Source organism: Macaca fascicularis, chromosome 8 (genome assembly GCF_037993035.2).
Source record: "Macaca fascicularis isolate 582-1 chromosome 8, T2T-MFA8v1.1".
Taxonomy (NCBI): domain Eukaryota; kingdom Metazoa; phylum Chordata; class Mammalia; order Primates; family Cercopithecidae; genus Macaca; species Macaca fascicularis.
Genome location: NC_088382.1, coordinates 109292501 through 109317769, shown reverse-complemented (window position 1 = coordinate 109317769; position 25269 = coordinate 109292501). Strand labels below are relative to the sequence as shown.

The 25269-nt window shown below is 38.6% G+C and overlaps 1 protein-coding gene and 1 pseudogene across 37 annotated transcripts in view; both read right to left on the bottom strand.

The window, feature by feature from the left end:
- VPS13B (vacuolar protein sorting 13 homolog B) overlaps nt 1-25269 on the bottom strand; it is an 857597-nt gene that overhangs the window by 182155 nt on the left and 650173 nt on the right. The gene's annotated exons all lie outside the window — the stretch shown is intronic.
- LOC102129519 (mitochondrial proton/calcium exchanger protein-like) lies at nt 267-2628 on the bottom strand (annotated as a pseudogene).

Sequence of the window (25269 nt, the reverse complement as noted above, 5' to 3'; positions counted from 1 at the left end):
AGGATGGGCACAGCTGACAGCTCTGTGTGGGCAGAGTCCACGTGGTCCTCATTCTCTTCCCTGGGGACAGGGCAGCCGAGACGGGAGGGCACACACAAGGGGGCACCTTCCTGCCCTAGCCTGGCCCAGTGGCCTCTGGAGTCAGGCGGCTGCAGCAGCTGTACTACACCATAGTGTGGATCCAACACAATTCTGTGGAGGGATTCTGGGATTTCAGACTGATTGAATCTCCATGGAATGATGAAAATTAAAATTTACTTGATTATGGAAGTCTCTGATTCATTCCAGCCAAAGTATTAGATGAGCTACTGAGAATCACCTCAAAGCAATTGCTCTCATGGCCCTTGCCAGGGCCGTGGGGCAGCAGGAGGATGGGTGCCTAGGTCAGCAGCTCTAGCTCTTCACCTCTGTGGCCTCCTTCTCTGCCTTCTCCTCCATCTTCTGCTCTTTCTCCAAGGTCGCTACAATCTCAGCCACCTGGCTGGTGGAGGCATGAACATCTTTGTTCACCAACTCAATCATGTTGATGAGGTGATTGAGGTTGACCTTGCTATTCTTGTCTTCATCCAGTGCTATGGCCAGGCTGGTGAGTTTGCTTTCTGGAATGTGCCTGACTTGCTTCACAGTGCTAGTGAGCTCAGTGACACTGATGACGTTCTCCCCCACAGGCGTGCCCTAGGCCAGGCCCAGCTTACAGCCCCTGGTCCATCTCCAGGTGTGAGATCAAGCCCTCGATCTGCCCGATCATCTGCTGCACCCTCTTTGTCAGTCTCTTGCTGGCTTTAGATTCTTCCACATATTTTTCTTCACTTACTGGTCTTTGAGAGTTCCTTCTTGATCTCTTGCAAGTTCTCGCTGTAGTCCTACACGTCCTTCTTCAGCAGCTCCAGCTCCTCCTTCTCTTCGGTGAGCAACTTCTGCTCCTTCAGCTTAGAGCAGGCATTGCTGAGGATGTCAATTTCCTCCTTAGTTATCTACTTCTCCTTCAAGCTCTCTAGCAGGGGGCAGTGTCCTTCAGGGTCTCTGACCACAGGACTGCGTCAGGCACTTCTGCCTGAGGTTAGGCCCCCGGCCTTCAAGGGGTGGCTTCCACACCTTCGGGCACAACATCCTTCTCCACCTCTGAGCACTTCTGCAGCTCCTTGCGGTGCTCCTGCTGGACGGCTGCCTCCTCCTGCAGCATGGCCTCCAGCTTTGCCTTGTCCACTTGCTCGCCTTCCACCTCAGCCACTTTCATCTGCTCTTCCTTTGCCGCAGTCTCTGGGAGGGTCTGCAGTATGGACTTCAGCTGGTCAGCTGACAAGGGAGTTTCTGGGAGGTACATGGCCCGGGACAGGACGAGCAGCGATATGGGAATCTCCTGGTGCAGGTGCAGGTCCGGACACTGCTTCAGCTGATGCGGAGGGCCCTCATGCCTCACTCCCCACACGCTGGCTACATCTCCTTGATGTTCAGGTTGTCCACCCCTCCTCAGCAATCAGCTTGTCACTGGCCTTTATGGAGCACAGCCACACAGTGAGCTGAAAGCGCCAAAGTTGTTGATGCCCATGGACTGCAGCTCCGGCAGTTTGAACAGGGCCACCAGCTGCGGCTGTGACAGGTTGTCCAGGGTCAGCTCATTCTTAAATAATTTGGAAAATGCATGATTTCCTTCCTCATTGCTGGGTCTCTCCCCTGTCCCCCAGATCTTCTGGAAAAGCAGAGAAGTCTGGTGGCACTGCCCTTGGCTGCTTTGTTCTTCAAGGTCCTCTCCTCGATGGTGTCCTGGAGGAACTCTGCCAGCTCCAGGTTGACCCGAAGCTCCTTCTTCAGGCTCTCCTCCTTGATGGACTGGGTCTCAAATGTGGATGCTGGCATGTTGGGGAAGAGCTTCATGGTCACAGGCGCCATGAACTGGACCACCATGAACACAAGGAAAGGCACCAAGCCGAGAAGGTCAGCGCAGATCCGGAAAAACTGCCTGCGCTCCTGGCTGGTCAGGGTGTGGCTGTCAAGGATGCGCCAGAGCATGAGCACCGCCGTCTTGGTATGGATCCACAGCAGGCAGAAGTCACCGCAGTAGCGCTTCAGCTCTTCCAGCTCCCTCTGTCCGAGCGACTTACTCACCACCACCTCTGCGATGTGGGGCTGTACATCGGGCCGCCTTCCTCAAGCTTCCTGTTCTTGTCCTTGAAGGATTTGAGGGACTTCTCTGCTACCAAGTCATCAGAGACAGGGTGCAAAGAGTGCCAGCTGTGCACAGGAAGGCGCCGAGGTCCCGTGACCATAAAATCCACTGCGGCGTGGGCACTCTGGCCTCAAGGCCTAACAGCCATGGTAATTGCCTCTGAAGGAAGGGTAGACGGGGTGGACCAGAGTGCAGCAGCCAAATGGAACATTTGCGTCACTCCTCAACCCCAGGATGTTGGCATAGGTGAGATAAGCAGGATGCCCTGGACTACCCAGAAGTTTTCACCAAGCCTTCATGATTGATTACAGCATTCACTCATACTTAATATTCTACATCTTCATGAGCAGGGCCCCTTCTTACCTTCCTCGGACGTCAGGATCTTTGGGTTTGCTCCTGGATACCCAGGCTCTCTGAGGGTCCCATCCCTTGTAAGTGTTCGTTCCCTTATGTGGGGACATTGTGTTTTCTTATCAGGCCTAGCAAAACTCTGAGTCTTGTTTACAAGTAGCTGTGCACTGGAAAGGGTCAGACACTTGAGTCACCTGTACATAATACTAAAATGTTCCTTTCTCCCCATGTTTTCAAACAGGAAAAACAACTTAATGTAAAGGAATTATTTTTTAAAATACTGTATTGACATATAACTAACATGCCACAAAAATTACCTTTTAAAAGCGTACAATTTATTGTTTTTAGTATACACAAGGTTGTACAACCATCACCAGTCTAATCCCAGAACATTATAATCAACACACACACACACACAAACAAATATCCCATACTACTTAGCAGTCACTTCTCACACATGCTCCCCCCTCCAGCTCCAAGAAACCACTAATTTTCTTTCTGTCTCTACAGATTTGTCTATTCAGTACATTTCATAGAAATGGAATCATATACTATGTGATCTTTTGTATCTGGTTTCTTTCACATAGCATAATGCTTCCAAGGTTCATCCATGTTGAAACATGTATCAATACTTCATTCCATTTTGTGGCTGAATAGTACAACAACATAAGCATATACCACATTCTGCTTATCCATTATCTGTTAATGAACATTTGGGTTGTTTCCACTTTTTGGCGATTATGAATAATGCTGCTATGAATATGTATGTGCAAATTTGCTTTTAAATTTTCTGATATTTGTACCTAGCAGTGGAACTGCTAAGACATATCTGATTGCAGTTTTCCTACTAAGTGTGAAGGAGTATACCATTGTGATTTTGATTTGTATTTCCCTAATTACTAATGATGTTCAGCATGTTTTCATGTGCTTATTGACTGTATATATTTTTGGAGAAATAGCTATTCAAACTCTTTGCTCATTTTTAAATTGTTATTTGTTCTTTTGTTATTGAATTGTAGGAGTTCTTATATTTTGGATATAAAATATAAGATTATTATATTTGATATATGTAGATATGATTTGCAAATATCAGATATATAATTTGCAAATATATCAGAGATATGATTTGCAAATATTTTCCCCCATTCTGTGGACTATCTTCAGTTTTTTGCAGCACAAAAGAGTTTAATTTCTGCAAAGTCCAATATGTTTGTTATTTTGCTTGTGCTTTTTGGTGTCATACTAAGAAACCACTGTTTAACCCAAAGTCAAAAAGATTTACACCTATGTCTTCTTTTAAGAGTTTTACAGTTTTATATCCTAAATGTAAGTCTACGATCTTTCCTGAATTAGTGTTGCGTGTATGCTGTATGAGGTAGGGGTTCAAGTTCATTCTTTCATATGTGGATATCTAGTTATGTCAGCAACATTTGTTGAAAGGCATTATTTTTATTTTTGACTTGTAGAATCTGGGGTACTGGAAGAGGCTGGTGGGAAAAATATTTTAGATAAATTGGATGGCTAAAATGACTCACACATTTGCCTCTGCATCCCTGTATGTGGGCTTCCAAATTCTATGGCCTCACAGAAAATAATAGCTTTAACAACAACAACAACAACAACAAAAAAGTGCAATTTTAACAAATGATTGTTAGAACAAAAACAAAACAAAGCTAAAGTAGAAAGAAGACTCAGATGTTGGGTCCTGAAACTGTCTTTTTTTGGGTTTATAAAATGAAAACTTAGGCCGGGCGCGGTGGCTCAAGCCTATAATCCTAGCACTTTGGGAGGCCGAGACGGGCGGATCACGAGGTCAGGAGATCGAGACCATCATGGCTAACACGGGGAAACCCCGTCTCTACTAAAAAATACAAAAAAAAAAAAAAAAAAAAAACCAACTAGCCGGGCGAGGTGGCGGGCGCCTGTAGTTCTAGCTACTCGGGAGGCTGAGGCAGGAGAATGGCGTAAACCCGGGAGGCAGAGCTTGCAGTGAGCTGAGATCTGGCCACTGCACTCTAGCCTGGGTGACAGAGCGAGACTCCGTCTCAAAAAAAAAAAAAAAAAAAAAAGAAAGCGTAAAGAAGGGTCTTAAGTACTCATTCTGTAGAAGCAATTTAGTAACCTACCCAGAAGGTTGCCCAAATATCCACATAAACCAACTGCTGAACCTAAAGGGATCCATTTTCCCTGACTGCAGAATGGCAAAGCATCCATAGAGACGTAAATACTGAAGCTACTGACTACTACCCTCATATCTCAGGCACCACTGTGGTCCCAGGTACACAGAAAAAAACAGTTTGTAACTCTGGCTGCTTGCTTAACTTGTCTTTTTTCAATAGATTGGATCTCATTATGTTGTCCAGGTTGGCCTCAAACTCCTAGGCTCAAGTGATCCTCCTGCCTCAGCCTCCTAAGTAGCTGGGACTACAGGTGTGCACCACCGTGCCAAGCGCTAACTTTATTTTTGAGACTCAGACCTTGGACCACTTCTGCCAACACACCCTTCTCGACTCTTGTTGATGAGTGAGGTGCCTCTCATCATTACTTTCAGAATATCCTGTGCATTTTGCCATTACCAGGCACCTATTGATATTATTTTTGCAGTTACTTGCTTAGGTATCTGTCATAGTTCAGTGAACTGTGAGCTCCTGGACTGTCCGATATGTAAATATTCTAAATACCTAAACTACTGTTTGGTCTACAGGAAGTACTAATTGAATGCTAAAGGCAGTAAAAATATTTCATTTCAAAATATCGTTCCCAAGTGTGATGAGTATTTTAAATTAAAAACTCTTAGAGATCAACAAGTGCTAGAAGAGACATTTCTGCTATCTATGATGAAACTGCCCCACCAAGGAGAGCAATTGTTCTTGTTCCCCTCCTTGTTATCTCATTATCCTCTACAGGGAAGAAGACCAAAAATGTAACCACACCTGAAGAGTCCCTTTGTCAAGACTGTGACTGTCCCAAGGTTATTTGAGTTACAGAGAGAACTATTTACAAGTTATTCTCTGTTCTCTGATCCAATCATTCTCCCTAGTAGTCATTTATTGCCCCTCAATAGAATTCCTGTTCTATCCCTTCCCATAACCTGTTTTACCAGGATCCAAGCCTTCATTCTTTCTGTGACCTTAAGATGGTATATAAGTTTCTGTACCTTGTGATGCTGGGTGTTCACTCTGAAGGCGCCCATGTATATACATTAAATACATTTGTATGGCTTTTCTATTAATCAATCTGCCATGTCAGTGATTTTCAGATAATCTTTAGGGGGCCAAAAGCCTATGGCCCCCACAATGTTTAATGATGTAATGAAGAAAATATGAATGAATGCAAGTCTGTCACCATTTTCTGCTGAACTCTCACAGGCTCATCAAATTAATTTATCCAAACAATCTATTAATTCCTCTCAGACATGCTGTATTCCCTGTCTTACTTAATGGTTCTATAATCCACCAAGTGGCTTTAGTCAGAAATCTGACTTTTTGACTCCTCATTTCATTCCCTCTTTCTCTGGTCCCAAGCCAAAAACTGATTAAGTTCTGTCAATTTTAGTTCTAAAACATTGCTTGATTCTAATCTTCCCTTCTCTCCAGCATTCCATCCAGTTCCTATTTTCCTCCACCATGTTTTTGATATCGTTCAGTTATTATAAAGCCTCCTAAATGGTTCCCCTGTCTAGACCAATTGTCTTTCGATTTAATCCAGTCTCCACAGAGTAATTTCCAAACAATTTGTTTTAAGTGCAATCCTGAGTGGCTCACTCCTGCCTAAAACTCTTTATTGGCTTCTCCTTACGTAAGAAACAAAAGACCAAGCTCCTAAAAATAAATAAATAAATAAATAAATAAATAAATAAATAAATAAATAAATTTAAAAAATGATAATAATAATTAAAAAGCAAGCAAGCAAGAAAGAGTTCTTGCCTTTCCTTATAATATCTGAGTTTGCAGAGCCCACTTCCCCCAATGCATGCTGTTGTATCACTAGGACTTTCATATTGTTCCCTTTATCTAATGTACCCTTTCTTTGCCAGTCTAATCACTGGGATACTGCTTCAGCATTTTCTCCAAGAAGTTGATTCACAAGGCTAGGCCAAGGCTAGGCCAGGAGGGAGGCAGAGCAAGACAGCTGAACAGAAGCCTCCACCAAACATCCTGCTCACAGCAACACCAAAATGAATAATTATCCATAAAGAAAAAGGACTTTAATAAGAACCAAAAATCAGGTAAGCAATCACAGTACCTGTTTTTAACTTTGTATCACTGAAAGAGGTACTGAAGAGGGTAGGAAGAGAGTCTTGAACTGCCAATGCCAACCCTCTTCCATCCCCCCAAGGGTGGCTGTGTGGCACAGAGAATCTGTGCATTTGCGGGCGGGAGAGCACAGTGATCGTGGGACTTAGCATTGGAACTCATGCTGCCCCGTTACAGTGGAAATCAATACCAGGCAGAGCTCAGCTGGTACCCACAGAGGGAGCATTTAGACCATCCCTAGCCTCAGGAGAACCATCCTGTGGGCAGAACCTGAGTTCTGGCAAGCCTTGCCACTGCAGGCTAAAGTGCTCTGGGGTCCTACATAAACCTGAAAGGCAGTCTAGGCCACAAGAACTGCAATTCTGGGGTAAGTCCTGGTTGTGTGCTGGGCGAGGAGCCAGTGAACTTGAGGGGCATGCAATCCAGTCAAACACCAGATGGGGCAGCTAGGGGAGTGCTTGTGCCAATCCAATCCTCCTCCAATCCAGGCAGCACAGCTCACAGCTCTGGGAGAGGAGAGGGAGAGTAAAGGGGACTTGGTCTTGCAGTTTGGATACCAGCTCAGCCACAGCAGAATAAGGCACGAGGCAGAGTCCTGAGGCCTCCATTCCAGGCCCTAGCTCCCAGAGGACATTTGTAGACACACCTTGGGCCAGAAGGGAACCCGTGCCTTGAAGACAAGGACCCAGTCCTTACAGGATTCATCACCTGCTGACTGAAGAGCCCTTAGGCCTTATATAATTAGCAGCAGCACCCAGGCAATACTCACCATGGGCCTTGGGTGAGACACTCAAAGATATGCTGGTTTGAGCTGTGACCCAGCACATTCCCAGCTGTGATGGCTATAGGGAAGGACTCCTGCTTAAGAAAAGGAGACAGAAAAGTAAAGGTAGTTTGTCTTGTAGCTTAGGTACCAGCTAGCCCACAGTGGGAAAGAGCACCAAGTGGGTTCTTGGGATTCCCAATTCCAGGCCTTGGTTCTTGGATGGCATTTCATTTCTGGGCCTGCCCTGGGCCAGAGGGGAGCTCACTGCCTTGAGGAGTCTCAGGCCTGGCAGTATTCACCACAAGTTGACTAAAGAGCCCTTGGGCCTTGTGGGAACATCTGTGGTAGCCATGTAACACTTCCTGCATGCCTGGGATGATGGTGGCCACGGGGAGAGACTCCACTGCTTGTGGAAAGGGGAGGGAAGAATGGGATTTTTTTTTTTTTTTTTTTTGTGGCTTGGGTGCCAGCTCATTCTCAGTAGCATGGAGCACCAAGTAGATTCCTAAAGTTTCTGACTCCGGGCCCTGGCTCCTAGACAGCATCTCTGGATGTACCTGGGACCAGAGAAATTTCACTGCCCTGTAGGGAAGAACACAAGCCTGGCAGGTTATAGAGCCCTAGGACCTTGAGTGAACACAGGTGGATAGCCAGGCAGGGGTTATCATGAGCCTTGGGTGAGGCCCAGTGCTGTGCTAGCTTCAGGTGTGACTCAGCACAGTGGCCACCACTGTGTTTGTATTACCTTCCCTAGGCCCAGCTCCAGGCAGCTCAGTACAGAGAGACTCTGTTTGTTTGGGAGAAAGTAAGGGAAGAAAACAAGAGTCTCTGCTTGGTAATCCAAAGAATTCTTCTGGATCTTATTCAAGACCACCAAGGTGGCACCACTGTGAGTCTGCAAGAGCCACAGAGTTACTGGGCTTCAGGTGCCCCCCAATGCAGATATGGCTGCAGTGACCAAAAACTTAGATCACAACACCGAAGTCTCTTCATATACCTGGAAAGCCTTCCTAAGAAAGACAGGTACAAACAAACCCAGACCATGAAGCCTATAATAAATACCTAACTATACAATGCCCAGATACTGATGAACATCCAGAAGCATGAAAACCATCCAGGAAAACATGATGTCAACAAACAAACTAAGGTACCAGGGACCAATCCTGGAGAGACACAGATACATGACCTTTCTTCCAGACAGAGAATTCAAAATAGTTGTTTTGAGGAAACTCAGCAAAATTCAAAACAATGCAGAGAAGGAATTCAGAATCCTATCAGATAAATGTAACAAAGAGATTGAAATAATTTAAAATAAGCAAAAATTCTGGAGTTGAAAAATGCAACTGACATACTGAAGAATGCATCAGAGTCTCTTAACAGCAGAATTGATCAAGCTAAAGAAAGAATTAATGAGTTTGAAGACAGGCTATTTGAAAATACACAATCGGAGGAGACAATGAGAATGAATGGGTGGTCCCTAGGGCTTAAGGCAACCCTTGAACAACGGCTAATAAGGAACTGGAGACCTCAGTATTAAACCCACGAGGAACTAGATTATGTGAATAATTGGAATGAGTTTGAAAGTAGATTCTATCCAGGAGCCTCCAGATTAGAACCCAGGCCAACAGACAGTCTGATTTTGGCTTTGTGAGACCCTGAACAGAGAACCAGCTGAACTCACCTAGACTTCTAAGCATAGAATTGTGAGATGATAAATTTGTGTTGCTACATTTGTTGTAATTTGTTATGCATCAATAGAAAACTAATACAAATTCCATATGCACATTTGCCCACATGGCATTTCCAATTTCAAAAGCAATTAAAATGAAGTTTCAAGATGTAGGTATATTTGTTGAAGTTTTGTTTATCTCTTCCCCCAAAGGAAAAATATCTAATATATCTTAAAAACATCTAATGGGGCCAGGCACGGTGGCTCATGCCTGTAATCCTAGCACTTTGGGAGGCCAAGGCGGGTGGATCACAAGGTCGTCAGGAGTTCAAGACCAGTCTGGCCATGATGGTGAAACCCCATCTCTACTAAAGATACAAAAAATTAGCCAGGTGTGGTGGTGGGTGCCTGTAATTACAGCTACTTAGGAGGCTGAGGCAGAGAATTGCTTGAACCTGAGAGGCAAAGGTTGCAGTGAGCCAACATCATGCCACTGCACTCCAGCCTAGGCAACAGAGCAAGACTCTGTCTCAAAACAAAAAACAAACAAACAAGCAAAAATCCCAAAAAACAAACAAACATCTGATGATGTTAGTTGCCTACTCCTCCTTCTTTTTAAAAATTATTTCAAAGTTCTAGGAATGATGGAACCTGTCTCTTCCACTGAATGCAGTTACAAAATCTGGCAATAAACCAGCTATAAAACCTACACAGAGCAGCTATTTGAGAATTCTGAAAAGTATATGGTAACAAGTAGATTGAAGAAGAAGACTAGAATTCAAAATACTACCAAAATGGTGAGGAGTTTCTAATTTTTCCTCCCCTACCTCCTTATTCTAGATTAATGGCAGCCCAAAGTCCAGAAGTGGATATCATGTGGAGATAGAGAGAGTACAAGGAGAAGCCCTCTATTTCTGGCTTCAAGAAGTGTGAGGGAGTCTCCTAATGCTCAGGGAAACTAGGGAAATCTATTGTTTTCCTTCTTTCTTTTTTTCATTCCCCTGTCCTCCGGGAAACAGGAGAGAATACTTCTTAATTCATTTTATGAAACCATCATTACTGATACCAAAAGTAGATGGAGAAAGTATAAAAAACAATATACATGGATATTCCTCAAGAAGAGACATAAAAATCCTCAAAAAATTTAGCAAATCAAATCCATCAGCATACAGAACTAATAATGTACCACAACCAAAATAGAGGTTGTCCTAGGTTGTAGGTTGTCCTACAAGCCTTGGTTAATCAATGTAAAACTGTTAACAGTTTACAACAATAACAAAGGTAGTATCAATTGATGCAGAAAACATTTTTGAAAAATTCAATATCCATTCATAATAACTCTAGGCAAACTATCAATAGAGGGAAACTTAACCTGATAAAGGCTATATATGAAAAGCCTAAACCTAACATCATCATTATGAAGAAATGAATGCTTTCCCCCTAAGAACAGAAACAAGGCAAGGATGCCCATTCTTATTACTCATACTCAACATAGTATTGGAAATCATAGACAGTGCAACAAGGCAAGAAAAAAGGGCATAAATAACAAAGAAAAAAATGCCAATTTGCAGATGACATAATTGTCCATGTAGCAAACCCAACAAGAATCTACAGAAAAGCTCCTAGAATTAATAAGTGAGTTTGGCAGTTTTAGAACATAAGATCATCACACAAAAATCAATTCAGTTTCTATAAACTAACAATATGCAGCTGGAAAACAAAAAAGCCTTAAAATAAAAGATAGTATTTATAACATATCCAAATAAAAGGAACACAGGTATAAATCTAATCAAACGGTCATAGGATCTGTATGCTGAAAACTACAAAATGCTGATAATAAATTTTAAAAGACCAACATAAATAGAGAGACATACCATACACATATCATATTCATGAACTGGAAGGTAGACAACATAGTAAATATATCAATTTCTTCCAGATCTGTAGATTTCACACAATTCCAATAATAATCCCAGAAATACTTATTTTAAATATAGAAAAGCTGATTCTAAAATTTACATAGAAAAGCAAAGGAACTAGAATAACCAAAACATTTTTGAGAAAGAATAACAACACTGGAGGACTCAAACTACCAGATTTTAAGACTTACTATCTATTAGGATCAAGATAGTATAGCTTTGGAGAAGGAATATATATGTACCTCAGTGGAACAGAACAGAGTCCAGAAATAGGGTCCAAACAATTATTAGTTGATTTTTAAAATAGGTGCAAATACAGTTCAATGGAGAAAGGTAGTTTACAGATGGTGTTGAACATCTGTATACAAAAAAAAAAGTACCTTAAACTCAACTTCATACTGTATACAAAAATTAACTCAAAATGAATCATGGATTTAAATATAAAATGTAAAATTAGAAAGCCTTTAAAGAAGAAAACAGGAGAAAATCTTCAAGTCCTAGAGTTGTGGCTTGGGTGCCAGCTCATTCTCAGTAGAATGGAGCACCAAGTAGATTCCTAAGGTTTCTGACTCCAGGCCCTGGCTCCTGGATAGCATCTCTGGATGTACCTGGGACCAGAGAAATTTCACTGCCCTGTAGGGAAGGACACAAGCCTGGCAGGTTATAGAGCCCTAGGACCTTGAGTGAACACAGGCGGATAGCCAGGCAGGGGTTATCATGGGCCTTGGGTGAGGCCCAGTGCTGTGCTGGCTTCAGGTATGACTCAGCACAGTGACCACCAGCGTTGTGGTGGCCACAGTGCTTGTTACCTTCCCTAGCCCCAGCTCCAGGCAGCTCAGTACAGAGATACTCTGTACTGAGTCTCTTATACATGATACCCAAAAGGCATAATTTATTTTAAAAATGTGTAAGTTGGACTTCATCAAATTAAAAACTTTTGCTCTGTAAAGGGTAGTGTTAAGAGAATGAAAAGAGAAGGTATGTACTGGGAGAAAATATCTGCAAATTACATATCCGACAAAAGACTTGTGTCAAAAAAAATAAAAAAGTATTATAATTCAGCAATGAGAAAATAATGTAATTTTTAGATAGCCTAATTTTTAAATCCCAGAAGCTGGGATTACATGCATGCGCCACCATGCCTGGCTAATTTTTTGTATCTTTAGTGGAATGGGGTTTTGCCATGTTGGCTAGGTTGGTCTCAAACTCCTGGTCTCAAGCAATCCGCCCATCTTGGCCTCCCAAACTGCTGGGATCAAAGTGTGAGCCACTATGCTTGGACAGGACTAAATATTTTAGCAACAAGAAAATCTGAAGCAATCTTGGATCTCTGTCTCTCATAGTTTGTCCCAAAAGTCTCAGTGTGGTTTTAAACTTTAATAACTTCAGCAGCATAAAAATACTGCAGGATGATTTAAAAAACATCACTCGAAAAGTTTAATTATTTAAATCTTTTATAGATTTATTTTGTTTTGTGAATTTGAACAGTGAATTTTTAATGTTAACTTTTTGTGGTGCTGGTTTCTGGATGACCCTTTCTCAGACCAGTGGAGTGGTAGGGGAGAGTTACTTATTTGGACACTTCGTCACTTGATCTATCTTTCCTATAAGGTTATGTCAAAAGTGTTTTTATGTATCAAAACTGCATTCTTTTGATTACCTTAAATTTAGTAATTTAGGATTACAAATGTAACCCCTCAGTCACTGAGCAGCAGTTGATGAAAGTTTTTAGAAAGTTTGAAAATCTAGTAGAGCTATATGTGTTCCCAAACAGTTGCTATGTTAACTTATTTATTTATTTTTCAAGACAGGGTCTTGCTCTGATGCCCAGGCTGGAGTGCATGACATTATCCTAGCTCACTGCAGCCTCAAACTCCTAGACTCACATGATTTTGTTAAGGCTTAATAAGAAACAAATTATTATTTAAGACATTTAAGTAATTCACTTTTCAAATGTTTTTTGTATATTTGTTTCCATATAGGGCATACAGTGCAACCTCTGTACAAGACGTACATTAGTTAGTAGGCCACAAAGTCCCTCACCCTGGAGGGAATGAACCATATAGAGACAGCGCTGAGCCACATTTCTTGCAAAGCACATTCTGTGCAATGTATACACAGAGTGGCTAGGGCAGTCCCATTTGGGCAAGTTGGACAAGATGATAGGCTAAGAACCAAAAAAGCAGAGTTGAAATTAGGCTATATCGTAATACTAGGTATTCCTTTCAAAAGTACCAGGTCCACCAAAAGACAGGAGGCATGCACCAGAATGAGCAAGTGAAACAGCACCGTTTATTGTTGTGTAAAGTTCATCAATATGTTTCTCTGAACTTTCACATCCTTGATCTAGCTAGTTTTTTGGTAGAAAATTAGTCTTCACTGCAAATATTTTCAGTCTAATGACAGGAAGATTATTTTTACAAGTAGAAAAAAATATGCAAAAATAGTGCCTGGTATTTTTCAACTTAAAAAATAAAAGTAAAAATTGAGCAATCCACATTTTCTGTTTTTTGATACTTTTAAAAAATTGATAAAAATATTAATCTGATCATTAAGATAAAACATTAAAGAAATGGACTAGAACAGTTTTATTAAACAGAGACACACTGGGAGCTATAAAGAATAATGTTTTACAGGAACTGGAAATATAACTGGATAGGGAAACAGGCACAGACTGTTACTGTAAATTTTATTCCAATTATTATCGGATTCTTATGTTTAAGAGTTTAGAATTGTATTATAATCCTCATTGAACTTTAATAAATGGATTATTTTCAAAGTTTTGATTTTAGGAATATGCAGTAATAGAGAATCTCCCAGCTGAGTCATCTATTTCTCTGCCAGATCTAATTTCTCACAATTTTTAGAACATATTCTGTATCTTTAAGTAAACCCATGCCTGCCAATTATTAGATCCTAATTACCCTTCAAAACTTTCTGAACAGCTACCAGGAAACAGAATGATGGAATGACTATCGAGTTAAAAGATTAGACGAATGCAAATAAATTATACTTACTTTATGCTCCTATCATCTTAGAGGATGACTTAATAGTGAAAGGAAAAGTATCATATTGTAATAATGAAATCAGAGAGGGAATTCAAGCCCCAGAGGTGATTCCCATAAGTTTATGTTAATGCACACCTTGTGGGGGACCAAACATCAAATGGAAAAGTTTCCTGAGAACTGTTCCAGCTCTTTTCTCATTTAAAATGCTCCAACTTTACTTGACCCATTAGTCATCATATTACTTACATTTATGATGTATTATGAAATCTATTACCAAAAACCCAATGAATTCAATATGGCTTGTTATACTCAAATCATAACATTTATGAAAGAAAACTTCTTTGTTAAGTGTTTCTTCCTTTGGAATTTTATTTGCAAAAGATAAAAAACTTTTTAGACAAGCGAGGCTTACAAGAAAACATTCAGTGCATACATGGGCAGCTATGTATAGACACAGAAATGATGTTTTTATTCACCATGTTAGTAAATGCAAAACACAGAATTAACAAACCCATAATCAAGGTTGACCTTATTATTATAATAACTCTGGTAAAAAATATTACTAGGTCATAGTACTTTTTTCTCTTATTCAGCAATTGAAATTCAGATTTTTGTTACAGTGTTCAAGTAAAGGTATTCATGATGACAGTGGACAAGGGAGACGGAGTATTCACAGGTATAAGAGCTAGAAAACCTGGAAAGCTGCCCATGACAATGAGATCAATGTGCTCTCCATTGAAGGTGTGAAGTGTAAAGACCTCAGTGATGGCAGACACATGTGCTTTAATTAATGATAGTATACAAAGTGGAACAGGCTATATGCTGTCTTATGTGCTATGAGGAAGCTTAGAGGAAATGAAAGGTTCTTCACCTGAATAAGTCAGCAGCAGTTCATGATACTTATCATTGGGGTCTGGGCATCATCACTACTAGCAAAATTACTCAGAAACATGTTTTTATGATCAAGCATTGACTTTCTAAATTTCATTATCCTCTCCAAATCACAACACAAAAGTTCTAATTATAGGGTAATTGCACCAATTTCTAAAGTAAATGTACTGACCTAAACTCATCAAAATAAGTTTCCCTCCCTCTTAGTAATAACCATAAGGGCTAACTATATTCCACTACTCCAACAATTTTGTACCTTTTTTGGTGCCTATGTCTTCCTTTGTTTGTTTTACTATTTCAGTGATGGCATATACTCATCCTTGAAGACACATATGATTTTTAGAAACAGCCAAATGTTGTTTTGAGATAAATTTAGTGAAAATGTTATTACCAGTCTGTTTATGAAAAAAGGAGAGATCAGTATGAATGGAAATGAAAGGGAAACTATTCCAGAAGAAAACAAGACTTAGGCTAATGTAATGGCAGCTCAGAATTAGAGTGGGCAAAGAAAAAGGGTGTAAGAATTCCAGACTAAGAAAACAACAAAGTTTAAAACATAGAGAAGCCAGTTTATAGAGGTTCTCACTGCCAGTGGTGAGACAACTTGAGAATCATTAAAAATAATGAGTTCAAAATAATACCAAACAACATCAACTAACTGGCCACCATTGAGATATGCTAGAGAATGAACTCATTTTTGAAAAGGGATAAAGGGAAAGAATTAAGCATTTATCCTGCCTTTTTGAATGAGCAATACTACTGAATACTCAAATAGTAGGTTGGGGAATGTTTCTCTTCAAAGAAGTATGCCAGCTAACATATGGAAAAGGAATGCTAGAATTAGAATATTACTATTTACAACCTCCAATAAATTTAGGCATTGAGCACCAATGGGTGCTAGCATCACAAAAAGAGCTTTGGACATTATATGCCTCCTGATTGAGTGATACAAAACATCTCGTAAAACAGTTTTGCTTAAAAAAAATCCTGAATCAGATTAAGCCAAATAAGCAATTTATATGTAAGAAATACAGTGGACAGGTGCACAAAGGGTTGGGGGCTAAAGAGAGTTTTGACTGGATTAACTGAGGAAAGGAAGTAGTTAAGATTCAAATAAATTTGGCAGGAGAGGCAAGTCTAGCAAGGGCATAGAAGACAGCATTATTGAGTAAATAAGAGAATCTGAAGTTAGTGCTACCAGGAAACAGAATGAGGAAGTAATCAAGGATTAAACCTACACCAGAGAAGTAGCAGGCATAATGGAGGACTATTTCAAAGAAAAAAGTAGAAGGACTTGAAATAAAAATAAGAATGGCCTAAAGATGGTAGTAAATTGGGAGAGGACATGACCAGAAAATTTTTCCTATCATCAGCAGTTGTAAAAAAAGTTTGAAGACTATGCTAAAAGAAGTGAGCAATGAGAGAGAAGAGAGAAAATGGCTTAATTTACTGTGAACATGTTTAAATAACAAAGCATACCTAATACTCATATGTAGAAATAGTCTTAGAGTTAAATATTAAGTCAAAAGAGCTGCATTTGGGAGTTGTCAGCATAAAAGAGACTATTGTACAGGGATAAGAAAGGAAGGCTCAAGACTGTGTCAATGGAAAGGCATGGGGCTGGAGAGTTAGGAAAAAAAGAACTGCAGGCAGAAAGTTGGAAAGTTAGAGTTAGGATAACTTTATCTCTTCTTACTGGGCTTACTCCATGTCCCTAGGAAGATATTTCCCAATTACTCTCATTCTTTTCTGTAGAAGAAATAATTCTAACAGAATTAGGCTACATGAAGAAATAAAAAAAATCTAAATAACTGCTATTCTACTGACTGCTCTGCGTGAGACCTAGTACCGGCCCCTACCTCCTTGCCACCTGCCCAACCAGCCTCTGTGACTCTTTGAGTTCTATTACTTAGCCAAGTCTTTCAGAGGTATAATCCCTTGAGGGCACCATTTCAGCTGGGTAATTTTTCTCATTTCTTCCTAAAATAAAAGTTATAGTTTAAAAACAAAAGTTGAAATAATGAAAGGCTTTTCCCTATTTTAAAATTCGTGGTCCATTCCCTAGTTGACATTCTGACATCAAGTTTACTGTTTCATTTGATAGATCACAGAGAAAACAAACTGTGATAATATCATGCTGACACTGCAAATTGGAACCATAAAATTCGGGAAACGTAAAAGTCAAGGTCCTTACAGTTTCACTAACTAGTTTACATTTCTTAAATGTAGAAGATAGCCTGCTAGTATGGCTGTAAAACTCAATTAAGATAGAGGCAGGACTCTCACGATTAAGGTATAGGCCTTAGCCCAATTTCTGGCAAGGGAGAAGCGGCAGAGGATTAAATATCATTTAAAAATGATATTTTGGGCAAGATTAAAATAAATAAATTATTAAAATTAGCTTCTTCTTTTTTTCTTTTTTGAGATGGAGTTTCGTTCTTGTTGCCCAGGCTGAAGTGCAGTGGCATGATCTCGGCTCACTGCAACTTCTGCCTCCTGGGTTCAAGCGCTTCTCCTGCCGCAGCCTCCCAAGTAGCTGGGATTACAGGCATGCACCACCACACCCAGTTAATTTTGTATTTTTAGTAGAGATGGGGTTTCGCCATGTTGGCCAGGCTGGTCTCGAACTCCTGACCTCAGGTGATCCACCCACGGCAGCCTCCCAAAGTGCTGGGATTACAGGTGTGAGCCACCACACCTAGCCCAAAATTAGCTTCTTAAAATATTTTATTTTGCTTTGAATCTTCTTGCATTTAAAAATCATATTATGAGGGTGGAGCAAGATGGTGGAATAGGACTCTTCAGCGATCATCCCCTCATAGCAATATCATTTTGAACAACTATCCACACAAGAAAATACCCTCACAAGAGCTAAAGAAATGAGATGAGAGATCACAGTACCTGGTTATATCATAATAATATGAAAAGATATACTTAAGAGGGTAGGAGGGACATTCCCTGTGTCAACTCTCCCCTATTCCCAAGTAGCAAATTCAGACAGACACTATCTGCTTGGGGGAACATGAAGGAAGTAAATGGAGGACTTTGTTTTGGTCTCCACCTCTGGGCCTGCCATAGTAAAATCCAGCATCAGGCAGACTGCTGTAGCCCCTTATTTAGGTCAGTACCGATGTACTGAGCCTCTTGACCTATCCCAGTGGTGGGCAGGATACCATAGTCTCTGTGAAATAGACTTGATCACTGGCCTGAATCACTACCAGCTGTCCACAAGGCCTTTGGTTTCAGACAAACCTGAATGGCCATGGGCTCTGAGTATGCCCCAGCACTGTGCCAACCTTGGTGGCCATGGGATTCCATCCTGGTGTTGGGCTGGTGTGGCAAGCCTGAGTGTAGGGTGCCCTCTAAAACTTCGATGGCTGTGGCAATCATGGATTTAGGGACAATGCCAGACAACATGACCAAAAAGTTCTAGACAGGCTTACTGTTGAAGGGCATTCCCAGACAAAGCCAGACTGCAAAGACTGGAGTAAGAACCTACTTCTTCAATGTTCAGACATTGATGCATGACCACAAGAATAAACAAAACAAAACAAAACAAAACAAAAAACTATAAACATGACATCACCAAAGAAAATAGAGTGCTAGTGACCGATCCCCGAAAAATAGAGATATATGAACTGCTTGACAAATAACTCAAAATAATTGCTTTCAGGAAACTCAATAAGCTTCAAGAAAATAGATAAACAATTCAACAACATAAGAAAAACAGTAAGTGACCAGAATGAGAAATTTAAGAGATTGAAAGAATAATTTTTTAAAAACCCAGAAATCCCACAGCTGAAAAATACAATGAACTAAATGAAAGATGCAAAAGAGAATATAAACAGCAGAATTGATCAAGCAGAAGAAACAATCTATGAACTCAAAGACAGATTATTTGAAAATATACAGCCAAAAAATATACAGTAAAGGAATGAAGAAAGCTTACAAGATTCATGGGAGCATCAAAAAGGCAAATTCTTGGTCACTGGTATTCAAGAGGGAATAGAGATAGATAAAGGGGTAGAAAGCATATGCAAATAAAGAATAGCAGAACCCTTTCCAAACCTGGAGAAATATATAAATAACCAGGTATAACAAGGTCAAATGTCTTCAATCAGATTCAATCCAAGTAAGGTTACCCAAAGACAAATTATAATCAAACTATCAAAGAGCAAAGACAAAGACAGGATCCTGAAATCAGCAAGAAAAAAGAAGCAAAGAATACAGAAGGACATTCTAATACACTGAGCAGCAGACTTCTCAACAGAGAGGATTCTTACAGGCCAAGGGAGAGTGGGATGATATATTCAAAGAGCTGGAAAACAAACGAACTAACCTGCAAACCAAGAATACTGTACCTAGCAAAGCTGTCCTTTAATGAAAGAGAGATAAAAATTTTATTGGACAAACAAAAGCTGAGGGAGTTAATCACCAAGAGACCTGCATTACAAGAAATGCTAAGGAGAGTTTTTCAAGCTGAAAGAAAAGGATGATAATAACAGAACATCTGAAAGTATAAAACTCGCTGGTAAAAGTATACCATCAAATACAGACTATTCTAATATTGTAATGGTGGTGCGTAAATTATATCTCTAGCGTAAAGGTTCAAAGATAAAAATATTAATGATGCTAATTTGTTAAGGAATATACAATATACAAATACGTAAATTTTGAAATAACATATTCAAAATGTGGAGGGAGGTAGTGGAGTGTAAGAATAGAGGTTTTTTTTGTGTACGTGATCAAAGATAAGTTGTTATTAGCTTAAAATAACCTGTTATAACTATAAAATTTTTTTGATATCCCTCATAGTAACCATGTAGATACACAAAAAATTAAAAAGCAAGAAATCAAAACATACCAATAGAGAAAACTTACTTAATCACAAAGAAAGACAGTGAGAGGAAGGAACGAAGAGTCCATAAGACAACCAGAAGACAACTGACAAAATGGCAGTATTTAGTCCTTACCTTTCAATAACTACCTTGAATGTAAATGGCTTACATTCACCAATGAAAAGAAAGAGCAAATTAATAGATTATAAAAACACACCCAACTATATGCTGCTTACAAGAGACTCAATTCACTTATAAGAACACACATAGGTTAAAAGTGAAGGAATGAAAAAAGATATTCCATGCAAATGGAAACCAAAAAAGAGCAAAAGTAGCTATACTTATATCGGACTTTAGGTAAAAAACTGTAAAAAGAGATAATGCACGTCCTTATATAATGACAAAGAGGTTAGTTCAGCAAGATGGCATAACATTGTAGTACATAGGTACCCAACACTGGAGCATCTAAATATATAAAGCAAATATTAATCCAGCATCAGGGAGCATCAGGCATAGCCTGCAATTTAATAATAGTGGAGGCCTTTAACACTTTACTTTCAGCAATGGGTAGATCATCCAGACAGAAAATTAAACAGGAAACATCAGACTTAAACTGCACTCTAGAACATTTGAACCTGACAAACATATACAGAATGTTCCATCCAAAAGCTGCAGAGTACACATGCTGCTTAATTGCACATGGAACATCCTCCAAGACAGATCAGATATTAGGCCACAACTTTTAACAAATTTAAGAAGACTGCAATCATATCCAGTATCTTTTCTGACAACAATGGTATAAAACTAGCAATCAATAACAGGAAGAACTTCAGAAAATTCACAAGTTCATGGAAATTAAACAATAAGCTCCTGAATGATCAATGAATCAATGAAAAAATTGAAAGAAAAATTTAAAAATTTCTTGAGACAATATGAAATGGAAACAGCATATACCTAGACCTAAAGGATATAGCAAAAGCAGTTCTAAGAGGGGAAGTTTCTAGTAGTAAATACATACAGTAAAAATGAAGAAAGAGCTAAAATAATCTACCATTACAACACAAAGAACTAGAAAAACAAGAACAAAGTTCCAAATTAGTAGAAGGAGGGAAATAAAATAAAGATCAGAGCAGAAATAAATGAAACAGAGACTACAAAAATAATAGAAAGGATCAAAGAAACAAAGAACTGATCTTTTGAAAAAACAGGCAAACCTTTAGCTAGACTAAGAACAAAAAAGAGAAGACTCAAATAAATAAAATCAGAGATGAAACATTACAACTGATATAAAGAATCCTTAGGAAATAATATGAACAATTATATGCCAATACATGAATAACCTAATGGATAAATTCCAGGACACATACAATCTACCAAGAATAGATAATGAAGAAACAGAAAATCTGAACAAACCAATAGTGAGTATGGAGACAGAATCAGTAATAAAAAGTCTCCCAACAAAAAAAACCCCCAGGGTCCAACGGCTTCACCACTGAATTCTATTCAGTACTTAAATATGTAATACCACCAATTCTTCTCAAACTCTTCCAAAAAACTGAAGAGAGGGAAATATTTCCAAATTTATTCTATAGGCCAGTATTACCCTGATATGAAAACCAGACAAAGACACGCCAAAAAAGGAAAACTTCAGGCCAATATCCAGGATGAACATAGATGTAAAAACCCTCAACAAAACAGTAGTAGACTGAATTTAAAACACATTAAAAATCTACTCGTGATCAAGTGGGCATCATCACAGGGATGATCAACATATGCAGATCAATAAATGTGATACATCACATTAACAGAATGAAGGACAAAAACCTTATGATCATTTCAATAGATACAGAAAAAGCATTTGACAAAATTCAAAATCCCTTCTTGATAAGAACTCTCAAAAAATTAGGTATAGAAGGAACATACCATAACACAATAAAGGCCATATGTGACAAATTCACAGGTCACATCATATTGAACAGGGAAAAGTTGAAAGCTTTTTCTCTAAAATCTAGAACCCTGTAAGAATGGCCATTCTCACCACTGTTATTCCATATAGTATTGGAAGTCCTAGACAAAGCAATTAGGCAAGAGAAAGAAATGAAAGGAATCCAAATAGGAAAAGGTGAATTTAAATTGTCTCCACAGATAACCTTATAACATTTAAGGTTTTCTTATATATAGAAAACCTTAAAAACTTGACCAGAAAACTGTTAGAATACATTCTAAAAACTGTTAGAATTCAGTGAATTTGCATGATTAAAAATCAACATACAAAAACCCATAGCATTTCTATACATTAACAGAGAAGAACACTATACACTAACAGAGAACTGAAGAAGAAACTAAGAAAACAATCTCATTTCATAATAGCTAAAAAATTATTAAATACTTAGGAATACATTTAACCAAGGAAGTGAAAAATCTGTACACTGAAAACTATAAAATGGTCATCAATGGAAAGATACCCTGTGTTCATGAATTGGAAGAATTAATATTATTAAAATGTCCATCCTACCCATGCTATTGATGTGCCCATGCTATTGATCTACAGATCCAATGAAACTCCTATCAAAATATCAAAAACATTCTTCACAGAAATAGAAAAAGCAATCCTGAAATTTATGTGGAATCATAAATGACCCTGAATAGCCAAAGCAATCCTGAGCAAAAGGAACAAACCTAGAAGCATCACACTGTCTGACTTCAAAAAATATACTATAAAACTATAACCAATACAGTATAGTACTGGCATAAAAACAGGCACATAAACCAATGGAACAGAATAGAGAACCCAGAAAGAAATGCATGTATTAGCTAATTAGTTTTCAACAAAGGTGTCAAGAACACAAAATGGGGAAAGGATGGTCTCTTCAATAAATGCTGTTGGGAAAGCCAGGTAGCCCATGCAGAAGAATAAAAGTAGATCCTTCTCTCTCACTATGTACAAAAGTCAACTAAACTTCGGGGGTTGAGGCAGGAGGATCCCTTGACACTAGGAGTTCGAGGATGCAGTGAGCCGTGGTCACACCACTGCACTCCAGCCTAGGTAACACAGTGAGACTCTGTCACTCAAAAAACAAAAACACAAACAAACCAACCCAAAAGCCTCAAAATAGACTGAAGACTTAAATGTAATAAGGCCAACAGCTATGCAATTACTAGAAGAAAACATAGCGGAAAAGCTCTATGACATTGGTCTGGACAGTGCTTTTCTGGATATTATCTGAAAAGTACCAGCAACAAAAGCAAAAATAGGATTACAACAAGCTAAAAAGCTTCTGCCTAGCAATGAAAACAACCAATAGTATTAAGAGATAACCTACAGAATGGAAGAAAATATTTGTAAACTATATAAGAGGTTAATATATAAAATACATGAGAAATTCAAACAACTCAATAGCAAGAAGACAAAGAACCAAATTTTTAAAATAGGAAAATACCTAAACAGACATTTCTCAAAAGAGGACATACAAATGGCCAACAGGTATATGAAAAAGTGCTCAGTATAACTAACCATCAGAGAAATACAAATCAAAACCATGAAAGACATCATTCCTGCTAGAATGGCTATTATCAAAAAGACAAAACGTAACAAGTGTTGGCAAGGATGTGGAGAAAAGGAAATCCTTGCACATTGTTGGTGGGAATACAGATTGGTACAACCATTATGGAAAACAGTATGGAGATTTCTCAATCAATTAAAAATATAACTACCATATGATCCAGTAATCGCACTAATGGGTATAGATCCAAAGGAAATGAAACCAGTGTGCCGAAGAGATATATTTGGACTCCTATGTTTATTGCAGCACAATTCATAATAGTCAAGACGTAGAATCAACCTAAGTATTCTTCAATGGATGAACAGGGGATGAAAATGTGGTACATATTCACAATAGAATAGTATTCACCCCTTAAAAAGATTGAAATCCTGCCATTTGAGACAATATGGATGAACTTGAAGACATTATGCTAAATGAAATAAACCAAACAGAAATAGACAAAAACTGCATGATTTCATTTATATGTGGAATCTAAAAACGTCAAACTTATAAAAGGAGACATTAGAATGTTCGTTGCCAGGGGCTGGGGGAAGGGAAAATACGGAGAGGTTGGTGAATGGGTACAAAGTTTCAGTTTTGCAGGATCTATAAGCTCTAGAGATCTAATCTACAGCGTTATGACTACAATTAATAAATATTACTGTATTATATACTTAAAACTTGGTAAAAGAGGAGATCATATGGGTTCTCACCACAAATAAAAAGTTGTAAGTATGTGAGGTGATAAATATGTTAATTTGCTTGAATATGGTAATCATTTCTCAATGACACATTTATCAAAACATCGCATTGTACACCTTAAATGTTTATAATTTTTATTTGTCAACTATACCTCAATAAAGCTTGAAGTAGGTAACCAAAAATCCATTTGAAATTTGTGATTGAAAAAAATTTTAAAGATCAAAAAATTATATTATTTATTCTTCATTTTCTACTCCAGAAAAATCAAGACACTATTTGATTAATCTTTTCCAGGTATCTTAATCCTCTGGAATCAGTTACCTTCAGATATGTCTGAATTGATCCCCACTGAGTAATAAATTCAGTGATAACATAAAAGCAGGGTTAACCAAGAAAGGTAAAAACACTTAAAAAATACATCTATTTGAGGGTAAACAACCTAAAATTTCTACTTTATATTCATATAAACAAACTTACTCGAATGGTGTGTTACTGTACCTAAGAACTCTTTTACTATTTTACAGCATTTAAGTACAAATTTTCATTCAAATCAGAGCGGTCTGTGGAAATGGAATTGTTTAAGGATGTTTAGGAATTATTTTAAAGTAGAAATGAAAATCATTGTAACCTATAAAACAGTTATATTAATCCATACAATATAAGGAGAAAACTGTCTTCAAAACAAGATTATAATCAATTCAACAGGTTTTTAAAATCAAAATAAAATAAAACCAGAGATGAAACCAATTCGAAGCCAGAATGAAATCAGAAACACTGAAAACTAGACAGGTAAATTAATGAATGAGTTAAACAAGGTGAAACTAAAGAAGTGATTCTATTAGGAGAAAAAGACCAGTGGCCATGCATTTCAAATATAGACACTATGTATAATACACTAAAAGAAATGGGAAATTGCATTGTTTTGTGTTTGATATAACCATGTTATTTAAATTATATGATGAATGTGGCATGCTAAGCATTAATTTATAATAAAATATAAATGACTTGGGAATGTTTTCCTAATGTGGCATTTTTGTTCTTTGTTGTCATTTAAATGTCATTTCATGGCTACAATGACAGTGGCTCAAAAATTTGTGAAAGAACAATGAAAAAAATACCAGAGGGCTCAAATGTTTTCGCAAATAACCCTGAGTTAATTA